Below are 14,277 nucleotides of genomic sequence, written 5' to 3' on the forward strand. Positions count from 1 at the left end.
CCTGACACGCCGGAACCACCTCGCGGACAGACCGGAACCACCTACCAGACATGCCTGAACCACCTGCCGAGCATGCCGGAACCACCTGCCGGACACGCCAAAACCACCTGCGGGCTAGGCCAGAACCACTTGTAGGACTCTCCTGGAGCACCTGCCGGGCATGCGGGAACCACCTCTCAGACGTGCCAGAACCACGTGCGGCACATGACGGAACCCATTACCGGACAGACCGGAACCACCTGCTGGACACGCCAGAATCACCTGCCAAGAACACCGGAACCACCTGAACAGCTCGCCAGAAACACCTGCCGGACATGCCAAAATCACCTGCCGGCTACACCAGAACCTCTTGCCGGACACTCCGGAATCACCTGCCAGACATGATGCAACCAAATGTCAGACGTGCCAGAACCACGTGCCAGAGACACCGGATGCAACTGCCGAGCATGCCGGAACCTCCTGCTCAACTCGCTGTAACCACCTGCCGGGGACGCCAAAATCACCTGTCAGCTAGGCCAGAACCACGTGGCGGACTCTATGGAATCACCCGCCGGGCATGCCGGAACCAGCTCTCAGACGTGCCAGAAGCACGTGCCGGACACGCCGGAACCACCTACTAGAGAGACCGGAACCACCTGCCAGACCCGCCTGAACCACCTGCTGAGTACGCTGGAACAACCTGCTCTACTCGCTGGAGCCACCTGCTGGACACGCCAAAATCACCTGATGGCTACGCCAGCACCACTCGGCAGACAAGCCAGAATCACCTGCAGGGTATGCCGGAACCACCTCTCAGACGTGCCAGAACCCCTTGTCGGACACTCCGGAATCACCTGTCAGGCATGCCGGAACCACCTCTCGAGCGTGCCAGAATGACGTGCCAGAGACACCGGATGCACCTGCCGAGCACGCCGGAACCTCCTCTTCGACTCGCCGGAACCACCAGCCAGAGACGCCAAAATCCCCTGCCAGGTAGGCCAGAATCACATGGCGGACGCTCCGGAATCTCCCGCCGGGAAGGTAGGAACCACCTCTCAAACATACTGGAAGCACGTGCCGGACATGCCGGCACCACGTACTGGACAGACCAGAAACACCTGCCGGACCTGCCTGAACCACCTGCTGAGCACACCGGCACAACTTGCTCGACTCGCTGGAGCCACCTGCTGGACACCCCAAAATCACCAGCCAGCTATGCCAGAGCCACTTGCCGTACACTCCGGAATCACCTGCTGGTTACACCAGAGCCACTTGGTGGACAATCCAGAATCACCTGCCGGACATGCCAGAACCACCTGTCACACATGCCGGAACCACGTGCCTGACACGCCGGAACCACCTCGCGGACAGACCGGAACCACCTACCAGACATGCCTGAACCACCTGCCGAGCATGCCGGAACCACCTGCCGGACACGCCAAAACCACCTGCGGGCTAGGCCAGAACCACTTGTAGGACTCTCCTGGAGCACCTGCCGGGCATGCGGGAACCACCTCTCAGACGTGCCAGAACCACGTGCGGCACATGACGGAACCCATTACCGGACAGACCGGAACCACCTGCTGGACACGCCAGAATCACCTGCCAAGAACACCGGAACCACCTGAACAGCTCGCCAGAAACACCTGCCGGACATGCCAAAATCACCTGCCGGCTACACCAGAACCTCTTGCCGGACACTCCGGAATCACCTGCCAGACATGATGCAACCAAATGTCAGACGTGCCAGAACCACGTGCCAGAGACACCGGATGCAACTGCCGAGCATGCCGGAACCTCCTGCTCAACTCGCTGTAACCACCTGCCGGGGACGCCAAAATCACCTGTCAGCTAGGCCAGAACCACGTGGCGGACTCTATGGAATCACCCGCCGGGCATGCCGGAACCAGCTCTCAGACGTGCCAGAAGCACGTGCCGGACACGCCGGAACCACCTACTAGAGAGACCGGAACCACCTGCCAGACCCGCCTGAACCACCTGCTGAGTACGCTGGAACAACCTGCTCTACTCGCTGGAGCCACCTGCTGGACACGCCAAAATCACCTGATGGCTACGCCAGCACCACTCGGCAGACAAGCCAGAATCACCTGCAGGGTATGCCGGAACCACCTCTCAGACGTGCCAGAACCCCTTGTCGGACACTCCGGAATCACCTGTCAGGCATGCCGGAACCACCTCTCGAGCGTGCCAGAATGACGTGCCAGAGACACCGGATGCACCTGCCGAGCACGCCGGAACCTCCTCTTCGACTCGCCGGAACCACCAGCCAGAGACGCCAAAATCCCCTGCCAGGTAGGCCAGAATCACATGGCGGACGCTCCGGAATCTCCCGCCGGGAAGGTAGGAACCACCTCTCAAACATACTGGAAGCACGTGCCGGACATGCCGGCACCACGTACTGGACAGACCAGAAACACCTGCCGGACCTGCCTGAACCACCTGCTGAGCACACCGGAACAACTTGCTCGACTCGCTGGAGCCACCTGCTGGACACCCCAAAATCACCAGCCAGCTATGCCAGAACCACTTGCCGTACACTCCGGAATCACCTGCTGGTTACACCAGAGCCACTTGGTGGACAATCCAGAATCACCTGCCGGACATGCCAGAACCACCTGTCACACATGCCGGAACCACGTGCCTGACACGCCGGAACCACCTCGCGGACAGACCGGAACCACCTACCAGACATGCCTGAACCACCTGCCGAGCATGCCGGAACCACCTGCCGGACACGCCAAAACCACCTGCGGGCTAGGCCAGAACCACTTGTAGGACTCTCCTGGAGCACCTGCCGGGCATGCGGGAACCACCTCTCAGACGTGCCAGAACCACGTGCGGCACATGACGGAACCCATTACCGGACAGACCGGAACCACCTGCTGGACACGCCAGAATCACCTGCCAAGAACACCGGAACCACCTGAACAGCTCGCCAGAAACACCTGCCGGACATGCCAAAATCACCTGCCGGCTACACCAGAACCTCTTGCCGGACACTCCGGAATCACCTGCCAGACATGATGCAACCAAATGTCAGACGTGCCAGAACCACGTGCCAGAGACACCGGATGCAACTGCCGAGCATGCCGGAACCTCCTGCTCAACTCGCTGTAACCACCTGCCGGGGACGCCAAAATCACCTGTCAGCTAGGCCAGAACCACGTGGCGGACTCTATGGAATCACCCGCCGGGCATGCCGGAACCAGCTCTCAGACGTGCCAGAAGCACGTGCCGGACACGCCGGAACCACCTACTAGAGAGACCGGAACCACCTGCCAGACCCGCCTGAACCACCTGCTGAGTACGCTGGAACAACCTGCTCTACTCGCTGGAGCCACCTGCTGGACACGCCAAAATCACCTGATGGCTACGCCAGCACCACTCGGCAGACAAGCCAGAATCACCTGCAGGGTATGCCGGAACCACCTCTCAGACGTGCCAGAACCCCTTGTCGGACACTCCGGAATCACCTGTCAGGCATGCCGGAACCACCTCTCGAGCGTGCCAGAATGACGTGCCAGAGACACCGGATGCACCTGCCGAGCACGCCGGAACCTCCTCTTCGACTCGCCGGAACCACCAGCCAGAGACGCCAAAATCCCCTGCCAGGTAGGCCAGAATCACATGGCGGACGCTCCGGAATCTCCCGCCGGGAAGGTAGGAACCACCTCTCAAACATACTGGAAGCACGTGCCGGACATGCCGGCACCACGTACTGGACAGACCAGAAACACCTGCCGGACCTGCCTGAACCACCTGCTGAGCACACCGGAACAACTTGCTCGACTCGCTGGAGCCACCTGCTGGACACCCCAAAATCACCAGCCAGCTATGCCAGAACCACTTGCCGTACACTCCGGAATCACCTGCTGGTTACACCAGAGCCACTTGGTGGACAATCCAGAATCACCTGCCGGACATGCCAGAACCACCTGTCACACATGCCGGAACCACGTGCCTGACACGCCGGAACCACCTCGCGGACAGACCGGAACCACCTACCAGACATGCCTGAACCACCTGCCGAGCATGCCGGAACCACCTGCCGGACACGCCAAAACCACCTGCGGGCTAGGCCAGAACCACTTGTAGGACTCTCCTGGAGCACCTGCCGGGCATGCGGGAACCACCTCTCAGACGTGCCAGAACCACGTGCGGCACATGACGGAACCCATTACCGGACAGACCGGAACCACCTGCTGGACACGCCAGAATCACCTGCCAAGAACACCGGAACCACCTGAACAGCTCGCCAGAAACACCTGCCGGACATGCCAAAATCACCTGCCGGCTACACCAGAACCTCTTGCCGGACACTCCGGAATCACCTGCCAGACATGATGCAACCAAATGTCAGACGTGCCAGAACCACGTGCCAGAGACACCGGATGCAACTGCCGAGCATGCCGGAACCTCCTGCTCAACTCGCTGTAACCACCTGCCGGGGACGCCAAAATCACCTGTCAGCTAGGCCAGAACCACGTGGCGGACTCTATGGAATCACCCGCCGGGCATGCCGGAACCAGCTCTCAGACGTGCCAGAAGCACGTGCCGGACACGCCGGAACCACCTACTAGAGAGACCGGAACCACCTGCCAGACCCGCCTGAACCACCTGCTGAGTACGCTGGAACAACCTGCTCTACTCGCTGGAGCCACCTGCTGGACACGCCAAAATCACCTGATGGCTACGCCAGCACCACTCGGCAGACAAGCCAGAATCACCTGCAGGGTATGCCGGAACCACCTCTCAGACGTGCCAGAACCCCTTGTCGGACACTCCGGAATCACCTGTCAGGCATGCCGGAACCACCTCTCGAGCGTGCCAGAATGACGTGCCAGAGACACCGGATGCACCTGCCGAGCACGCCGGAACCTCCTCTTCGACTCGCCGGAACCACCAGCCAGAGACGCCAAAATCCCCTGCCAGGTAGGCCAGAATCACATGGCGGACGCTCCGGAATCTCCCGCCGGGAAGGTAGGAACCACCTCTCAAACATACTGGAAGCACGTGCCGGACATGCCGGCACCACGTACTGGACAGACCAGAAACACCTGCCGGACCTGCCTGAACCACCTGCTGAGCACACCGGAACAACTTGCTCGACTCGCTGGAGCCACCTGCTGGACACCCCAAAATCACCAGCCAGCTATGCCAGAACCACTTGCCGTACACTCCGGAATCACCTGCTGGTTACACCAGAGCCACTTGGTGGACAATCCAGAATCACCTGCCGGACATGCCAGAACCACCTGTCACACATGCCGGAACCACGTGCCTGACACGCCGGAACCACCTCGCGGACAGACCGGAACCACCTACCAGACATGCCTGAACCACCTGCCGAGCATGCCGGAACCACCTGCCGGACACGCCAAAACCACCTGCGGGCTAGGCCAGAACCACTTGTAGGACTCTCCTGGAGCACCTGCCGGGCATGCGGGAACCACCTCTCAGACGTGCCAGAACCACGTGCGGCACATGACGGAACCCATTACCGGACAGACCGGAACCACCTGCTGGACACGCCAGAATCACCTGCCAAGAACACCGGAACCACCTGAACAGCTCGCCAGAAACACCTGCCGGACATGCCAAAATCACCTGCCGGCTACACCAGAACCTCTTGCCGGACACTCCGGAATCACCTGCCAGACATGATGCAACCAAATGTCAGACGTGCCAGAACCACGTGCCAGAGACACCGGATGCAACTGCCGAGCATGCCGGAACCTCCTGCTCAACTCGCTGTAACCACCTGCCGGGGACGCCAAAATCACCTGTCAGCTAGGCCAGAACCACGTGGCGGACTCTATGGAATCACCCGCCGGGCATGCCGGAACCAGCTCTCAGACGTGCCAGAAGCACGTGCCGGACACGCCGGAACCACCTACTAGAGAGACCGGAACCACCTGCCAGACCCGCCTGAACCACCTGCTGAGTACGCTGGAACAACCTGCTCTACTCGCTGGAGCCACCTGCTGGACACGCCAAAATCACCTGATGGCTACGCCAGCACCACTCGGCAGACAAGCCAGAATCACCTGCAGGGTATGCCGGAACCACCTCTCAGACGTGCCAGAACCCCTTGTCGGACACTCCGGAATCACCTGTCAGGCATGCCGGAACCACCTCTCGAGCGTGCCAGAATGACGTGCCAGAGACACCGGATGCACCTGCCGAGCACGCCGGAACCTCCTCTTCGACTCGCCGGAACCACCAGCCAGAGACGCCAAAATCCCCTGCCAGGTAGGCCAGAATCACATGGCGGACGCTCCGGAATCTCCCGCCGGGAAGGTAGGAACCACCTCTCAAACATACTGGAAGCACGTGCCGGACATGCCGGCACCACGTACTGGACAGACCAGAAACACCTGCCGGACCTGCCTGAACCACCTGCTGAGCACACCGGAACAACTTGCTCGACTCGCTGGAGCCACCTGCTGGACACCCCAAAATCACCAGCCAGCTATGCCAGAACCACTTGCCGTACACTCCGGAATCACCTGCTGGTTACACCAGAGCCACTTGGTGGACAATCCAGAATCACCTGCCGGACATGCCAGAACCACCTGTCACACATGCCGGAACCACGTGCCTGACACGCCGGAACCACCTCGCGGACAGACCGGAACCACCTACCAGACATGCCTGAACCACCTGCCGAGCATGCCGGAACCACCTGCCGGACACGCCAAAATCACCTGCGGGCTAGGCCAGAACCACTTGTAGGACTCTCCTGGAGCACCTGCCGGGCATGCGGGAACCACCTCTCAGACGTGCCAGAACCACGTGCGGCACATGACGGAACCCATTACCGGACAGACCGGAACCACCTGCTGGACACGCCAGAATCACCTGCCAAGAACACCGGAACCACCTGAACAGCTCGCCAGAAACACCTGCCGGACATGCCAAAATCACCTGCCGGCTACACCAGAACCTCTTGCCGGACACTCCGGAATCACCTGCCAGACATGATGCAACCAAATGTCAGACGTGCCAGAACCACGTGCCAGAGACACCGGATGCAACTGCCGAGCATGCCGGAACCTCCTGCTCAACTCGCTGTAACCACCTGCCGGGGACGCCAAAATCACCTGTCAGCTAGGCCAGAACCACGTGGCGGACTCTATGGAATCACCCGCCGGGCATGCCGGAACCAGCTCTCAGACGTGCCAGAAGCACGTGCCGGACACGCCGGAACCACCTACTAGAGAGACCGGAACCACCTGCCAGACCCGCCTGAACCACCTGCTGAGTACGCTGGAACAACCTGCTCTACTCGCTGGAGCCACCTGCTGGACACGCCAAAATCACCTGATGGCTACGCCAGCACCACTCGGCAGACAAGCCAGAATCACCTGCAGGGTATGCCGGAACCACCTCTCAGACGTGCCAGAACCCCTTGTCGGACACTCCGGAATCACCTGTCAGGCATGCCGGAACCACCTCTCGAGCGTGCCAGAATGACGTGCCAGAGACACCGGATGCACCTGCCGAGCACGCCGGAACCTCCTCTTCGACTCGCCGGAACCACCAGCCAGAGACGCCAAAATCCCCTGCCAGGTAGGCCAGAATCACATGGCGGACGCTCCGGAATCTCCCGCCGGGAAGGTAGGAACCACCTCTCAAACATACTGGAAGCACGTGCCGGACATGCCGGCACCACGTACTGGACAGACCAGAAACACCTGCCGGACCTGCCTGAACCACCTGCTGAGCACACCGGAACAACTTGCTCGACTCGCTGGAGCCACCTGCTGGACACCCCAAAATCACCAGCCAGCTATGCCAGAGCCACTTGCCGTACACTCCGGAATCACCTGCTGGTTACACCAGAGCCACTTGGTGGACAATCCAGAATCACCTGCCGGACATGCCAGAACCACCTGTCACACATGCCGGAACCACGTGCCTGACACGCCGGAACCACCTCGCGGACAGACCGGAACCACCTACCAGACATGCCTGAACCACCTGCCGAGCATGCCGGAACCACCTGCCGGACACGCCAAAATCACCTGCGGGCTAGGCCAGAACCACTTGTAGGACTCTCCTGGAGCACCTGCCGGGCATGCGGGAACCACCTCTCAGACGTGCCAGAACCACGTGCGGCACATGACGGAACCCATTACCGGACAGACCGGAACCACCTGCTGGACACGCCAGAATCACCTGCCAAGAACACCGGAACCACCTGAACAGCTCGCCAGAAACACCTGCCGGACATGCCAAAATCACCTGCCGGCTACACCAGAACCTCTTGCCGGACACTCCGGAATCACCTGCCAGACATGATGCAACCAAATGTCAGACGTGCCAGAACCACGTGCCAGAGACACCGGATGCAACTGCCGAGCATGCCGGAACCTCCTGCTCAACTCGCTGTAACCACCTGCCGGGGACGCCAAAATCACCTGTCAGCTAGGCCAGAACCACGTGGCGGACTCTATGGAATCACCCGCCGGGCATGCCGGAACCAGCTCTCAGACGTGCCAGAAGCACGTGCCGGACACGCCGGAACCACCTACTAGAGAGACCGGAACCACCTGCCAGACCCGCCTGAACCACCTGCTGAGTACGCTGGAACAACCTGCTCTACTCGCTGGAGCCACCTGCTGGACACGCCAAAATCACCTGATGGCTACGCCAGCACCACTCGGCAGACAAGCCAGAATCACCTGCAGGGTATGCCGGAACCACCTCTCAGACGTGCCAGAACCCCTTGTCGGACACTCCGGAATCACCTGTCAGGCATGCCGGAACCACCTCTCGAGCGTGCCAGAATGACGTGCCAGAGACACCGGATGCACCTGCCGAGCACGCCGGAACCTCCTCTTCGACTCGCCGGAACCACCAGCCAGAGACGCCAAAATCCCCTGCCAGGTAGGCCAGAATCACATGGCGGACGCTCCGGAATCTCCCGCCGGGAAGGTAGGAACCACCTCTCAAACATACTGGAAGCACGTGCCGGACATGCCGGCACCACGTACTGGACAGACCAGAAACACCTGCCGGACCTGCCTGAACCACCTGCTGAGCACACCGGAACAACTTGCTCGACTCGCTGGAGCCACCTGCTGGACACCCCAAAATCACCAGCCAGCTATGCCAGAACCACTTGCCGTACACTCCGGAATCACCTGCTGGTTACACCAGAGCCACTTGGTGGACAATCCAGAATCACCTGCCGGACATGCCAGAACCACCTGTCACACATGCCGGAACCACGTGCCTGACACGCCGGAACCACCTCGCGGACAGACCGGAACCACCTACCAGACATGCCTGAACCACCTGCCGAGCATGCCGGAACCACCTGCCGGACACGCCAAAATCACCTGCGGGCTAGGCCAGAACCACTTGTAGGACTCTCCTGGAGCACCTGCCGGGCATGCGGGAACCACCTCTCAGACGTGCCAGAACCACGTGCGGCACATGACGGAACCCATTACCGGACAGACCGGAACCACCTGCTGGACACGCCAGAATCACCTGCCAAGAACACCGGAACCACCTGAACAGCTCGCCAGAAACACCTGCCGGACATGCCAAAATCACCTGCCGGCTACACCAGAACCTCTTGCCGGACACTCCGGAATCACCTGCCAGACATGATGCAACCAAATGTCAGACGTGCCAGAACCACGTGCCAGAGACACCGGATGCAACTGCCGAGCATGCCGGAACCTCCTGCTCAACTCGCTGTAACCACCTGCCGGGGACGCCAAAATCACCTGTCAGCTAGGCCAGAACCACGTGGCGGACTCTATGGAATCACCCGCCGGGCATGCCGGAACCAGCTCTCAGACGTGCCAGAAGCACGTGCCGGACACGCCGGAACCACCTACTAGAGAGACCGGAACCACCTGCCAGACCCGCCTGAACCACCTGCTGAGTACGCTGGAACAACCTGCTCTACTCGCTGGAGCCACCTGCTGGACACGCCAAAATCACCTGATGGCTACGCCAGCACCACTCGGCAGACAAGCCAGAATCACCTGCAGGGTATGCCGGAACCACCTCTCAGACGTGCCAGAACCCCTTGTCGGACACTCCGGAATCACCTGTCAGGCATGCCGGAACCACCTCTCGAGCGTGCCAGAATGACGTGCCAGAGACACCGGATGCACCTGCCGAGCACGCCGGAACCTCCTCTTCGACTCGCCGGAACCACCAGCCAGAGACGCCAAAATCCCCTGCCAGGTAGGCCAGAATCACATGGCGGACGCTCCGGAATCTCCCGCCGGGAAGGTAGGAACCACCTCTCAAACATACTGGAAGCACGTGCCGGACATGCCGGCACCACGTACTGGACAGACCAGAAACACCTGCCGGACCTGCCTGAACCACCTGCTGAGCACACCGGAACAACTTGCTCGACTCGCTGGAGCCACCTGCTGGACACCCCAAAATCACCAGCCAGCTATGCCAGAACCACTTGCCGTACACTCCGGAATCACCTGCTGGTTACACCAGAGCCACTTGGTGGACAATCCAGAATCACCTGCCGGACATGCCAGAACCACCTGTCACACATGCCGGAACCACGTGCCTGACACGCCGGAACCACCTCGCGGACAGACCGGAACCACCTACCAGACATGCCTGAACCACCTGCCGAGCATGCCGGAACCACCTGCCGGACACGCCAAAACCACCTGCGGGCTAGGCCAGAACCACTTGTAGGACTCTCCTGGAGCACCTGCCGGGCATGCGGGAACCACCTCTCAGACGTGCCAGAACCACGTGCGGCACATGACGGAACCCATTACCGGACAGACCGGAACCACCTGCTGGACACGCCAGAATCACCTGCCAAGAACACCGGAACCACCTGAACAGCTCGCCAGAAACACCTGCCGGACATGCCAAAATCACCTGCCGGCTACACCAGAACCTCTTGCCGGACACTCCGGAATCACCTGCCAGACATGATGCAACCAAATGTCAGACGTGCCAGAACCACGTGCCAGAGACACCGGATGCAACTGCCGAGCATGCCGGAACCTCCTGCTCAACTCGCTGTAACCACCTGCCGGGGACGCCAAAATCACCTGTCAGCTAGGCCAGAACCACGTGGCGGACTCTATGGAATCACCCGCCGGGCATGCCGGAACCAGCTCTCAGACGTGCCAGAAGCACGTGCCGGACACGCCGGAACCACCTACTAGAGAGACCGGAACCACCTGCCAGACCCGCCTGAACCACCTGCTGAGTACGCTGGAACAACCTGCTCTACTCGCTGGAGCCACCTGCTGGACACGCCAAAATCACCTGATGGCTACGCCAGCACCACTCGGCAGACAAGCCAGAATCACCTGCAGGGTATGCCGGAACCACCTCTCAGACGTGCCAGAACCCCTTGTCGGACACTCCGGAATCACCTGTCAGGCATGCCGGAACCACCTCTCGAGCGTGCCAGAATGACGTGCCAGAGACACCGGATGCACCTGCCGAGCACGCCGGAACCTCCTGTTCGACTCGCCGGAACCACCAGCCAGAGACGCCAAAATCCCCTGCCAGGTAGGCCAGAATCACATGGCGGACGCTCCGGAATCTCCCGCCGGGAAGGTAGGAACCACCTCTCAAACATACTGGAAGCACGTGCCGGACATGCCGGCACCACGTACTGGACAGACCAGAAACACCTGCCGGACCTGCCTGAACCACCTGCTGAGCACACCGGAACAACTTGCTCGACTCGCTGGAGCCACCTGCTGGACACCCCAAAATCACCAGCCAGCTATGCCAGAACCACTTGCCGTACACTCCGGAATCACCTGCTGGTTACACCAGAGCCACTTGGTGGACAATCCAGAATCACCTGCCGGACATGCCAGAACCACCTGTCACACATGCCGGAACCACGTGCCTGACACGCCGGAACCACCTCACGGACAGACCGGAACCACCTACCAGACATGCCTGAACCACCTGCCGAGCATGCCGGAACCACCTGCCGGACACGCCAAAATCACCTGCGGGCTAGGCCAGAACCACTTGTAGGACTCTCCTGGAGCACCTGCCGGGCATGCGGGAACCACCTCTCAGACGTGCCAGAACCACGTGCGGCACATGACGGAACCCATTACCGGACAGACCGGAACCACCTGCTGGACACGCCAGAATCACCTGCCAAGAACACCGGAACCACCTGAACAGCTCGCCAGAAACACCTGCCGGACATGCCAAAATCACCTGCCGGCTACACCAGAACCTCTTGCCGGACACTCCGGAATAACCTGCCCGGCATGCCAGAACCACCTCTCAGAAGTGCCAGAAGCACGTGCTGGACATGCCGGAACAACCTATCGGACAGAACGGAACAACCTGCCGGACACACCAAAATCACCTGCGGGCTACGCCAGAACCACTTGGAGGACTCTCCGGGAAAACCTGCCGGGCATGCTGGAACCACCTCTCAGACGTGCCTGAACCACGTGGCGGACACTCCGGAAACGCATGTCGGGCCGGCCGGAACCACCTCTCAGACGTGCCAGAACCTCATGCCGGACACCCCAGAACCACCTGCTGGACAGACCGGAAACACCTGCCGGACACGCCGGAACCACATGTTCGACTCGCTGGAACCACATTCTGGACATGGCAAAATCACCTGCCGCCTATGCCAGAACCGCTTGGCGAACACTCCGGAATCACCTGTCAGGCATGCCGGAACCACCTCTCAGACCTGCCAGAACCACATGCCAATGACACCGGAAGCACCTGCCGAGCATGCCGGAAGCACCTGCTCGACTCGCCAGAACCACCTGTCGGACACGCCAAAATCACCTGCCGGCTACGCCACAGCCAGTTGGTGAACACTCCGGAAACACCTGCCGGGCTGGCTGGAACCACCTGCCAGTCACGCCAACATCACCTGCCAGCTACGCCAGAACCACTTGGCGGAGACTCCAGAAACACCTGTTGGGCCAGCCGGAACCACCTCTCAGACGTGCCAGAACCATGTGCCTGAGATGCTGGAACCACACCCCGAACAGACCGAAACCACCTGCCAGACCCAACTGAACCACCTGCTAAGCACGCAGGAACAACCTGCTCGCCTCGCCGGAACCACATGCCGGGCGCAGCGGAAGCACCTGCCGAGCGCGCCGGAGCCACCCGCTCGCCTCGCCGGAACCACCTGCCCGGCGCGCTGGAGCCACCTGCTCGCCTCGCCGGAACCTCCTGCCAGGCCCAGCAGAAGCACGTGCCAAGCACGCAGGAGCCACCTGCTCGCCTCGCCGGAACCACCTGCCGGGCCCAGCGGAAGCACCTGCCGAGCGCGCCGGAGCCACCTGCTCGCCTCGCCGGAACCACCTGCCGGGCGCAGCGGAAGCACCTGCCGAGCGCGCCGGAGCCACCTGCTCGCCTCGCCGGAACCACCTGCCGGGTGCAGCGGAAGCACCTGCCGGGCGCGCCGGAGCCACCTGCTCGCCTCGCCGGAACCACCTGCCGGGCCCAGCGGAAGCACGTGCCAAGCATGCCGGAGCCACCTGCTCGCCTCGCCGGAACCACCTGCCGGGCCCAGCGGAAGCACCTGCCGGGCGCGCCGGAGCCACCTGCTCGCATCGGCGGAACCACGTGCCGGGCCCTAACCCTAACACTAACCCTAACCCTATCCCCAAACCCTAACCCTAACCCTAACCCCTAACCCTAAGCCTAACCCTAAACCCTAACCCAACCGTAACCCTAACCCTAACCCTACCCCTAACCCTAACCCCTAACCCCAAACCCTAAACCCTAACCCTAACCGTAACCCTAACCCTATCCCTAACCCTAACCTGACGGACAGGCTGGAACCAGCTGCTCAACTCGCCGGAACCACCTGCCAGACATGCCAGAACCACCTGCCGAGCACGCCGGAGCCACCTGCTGGACTCACCAGAACCACCTGCCTGACAGGCCAAAATCAACAGCTGGCTATGAGAGAACCACCTGGCAGACAATCCGCAATAACCTGCCAGGCATGCAGGAACCACCTCTCAGACGTAAGAGAACCATGTGCCGGACACGCTGGAACCACGTCCTGGACAGACTGGAACCACCTGCCGGACATGCCTGGACCACCTGCCGAGCACGCCGGAACCACCTGCTCGACTCGCAGGACCCATGTGCCAGACACGCCAAAATGAACTGCCGGCTACACCAGAACCACTTACCGGACACTCCGGAATAACCTGCCCGGCATGCCAGAACCACCTCTCAGAAGTGCCAGAAGCACGTGCTGGACATGCCGGAACAACCTATCGGACAGAACGGAACAAC

Source organism: Equus asinus, chromosome 10, assembly GCF_041296235.1.
Source record: "Equus asinus isolate D_3611 breed Donkey chromosome 10, EquAss-T2T_v2, whole genome shotgun sequence".
NCBI classification, from domain to species: domain Eukaryota; kingdom Metazoa; phylum Chordata; class Mammalia; order Perissodactyla; family Equidae; genus Equus; species Equus asinus.